Source organism: Otolemur garnettii, unplaced genomic scaffold (genome assembly GCF_000181295.1).
Source record: "Otolemur garnettii isolate 467f Iridium unplaced genomic scaffold, OtoGar3 scaffold00019, whole genome shotgun sequence".
Lineage (NCBI taxonomy): Eukaryota > Metazoa > Chordata > Mammalia > Primates > Galagidae > Otolemur > Otolemur garnettii.
In genome coordinates, this window is record NW_003852414.1 from 19,059,674 (window position 1) to 19,061,053 (window position 1,380).

The following is a 1,380-nucleotide window of genomic DNA, read 5'->3' on the forward strand; positions in this document are numbered from 1 at the left end:
GGTTGCAGCCATCATTGTTGTTTGGCGGGCCCGGGCTGGGGATTCGAACCCGCCACCTTAGGTGTATGTGGCTGGCACCTTAGCCGCTTGAGCCACAGGCGCCAAGCCATTTTATTCATGTTTTAGAGAAACCTTTATTAACCTTTCACAGTCAACACAGGGAGTCCCAAATGTCCCTGAAGTCACCATACATAGGGAAAATGGGAAATTGCCGTTAACCGTAACTTTATTTATAAAATCTTCACTAAAAAGTTTTACAAAATATTCTCTACATGGCAGCCACCTTTCTGTAAAATCTAAGAATACGCAAAGTTCTTCTATATCCAGACTTCACAATGTCCCACCAAGCTGAAAACCTCATAAGATCCATCCTCCACAATGAGAAACTATTTCTCTAGAAAGTTTTTCAACAGGATTTTAAGTCTTCTGTGCAGCTGGCAAAAACATGCATCTAGCAAATTGAAAACACACAGTGGTATGTACACTTGGCGTCTTTGTAAACTTTCCCATGTATGCTGTTCAACCCGCTCGATGCAGTCCCCAAACAGATACCAACAAGCGATTAGGCAAGTATGTCAGAGGTGAAAATTGGCCTACTCTGCATAGTTTGTGAATTTACAGTCTACTGAGTGGACCCAGCTGTGGGTCTTCCCCTCTGCAGGAAGAGTCTCCATTCTCGAGAACTTTGTCCTACTCTGTCACTGGCCACGTTTCTGCCCCTTCTGCAGGAGGCTTCCCTTCCTATGGGAAAGACGCTCTTGTGAACATCTCAGGGAAGCCCAGCCTTATGGTTGTGATAACCATGCACATTCCTTCTCGCCACCCCTCTGGAACTTGGGCTTGTTTTTCATTCATTTCTCTGCGAGGACATAGGCATGAAAGGAAAGTCACCTGGCTCTCAATCTGAGGGATTGTTATGTTCTCATTATAAAGAGAAGCTTGGCTTCTTAGAGACTTACCTGAGAGGTTGGCATGTTTAACCTTAGCTTTGTTAGTTACCTGGACATTTAAATGAAGGTGTTTCAGAGGAAGTGGAATGAGATTTTCAAGCCCTCCTTTCCCAGGTTAAGATTATGTCTTCCAAGCTAGTTTTTCCTTCCTTTCCTTATCAATCGTATCAATGAGATTCCCCATGGACTATTCAGGACTGTATTCCCAGTGCCAGGAATCATGCCCAACACATCTCATGAAGATCAGTGTCCAATGATGGATACCAAGTGTCTAAATGCTCACGCCACGCCCACTATTTGTTTCTATTCAGTATCTAAAAATTTAAACCAGAGACTGTTGAGAATGTGATCTGATGGACTTAATCTGAAAGCAGGAAGTCTTTTTTTTTTTTTTCTTTTTTGAGACAGAACCTCAAGCTGTCCCCCTGGG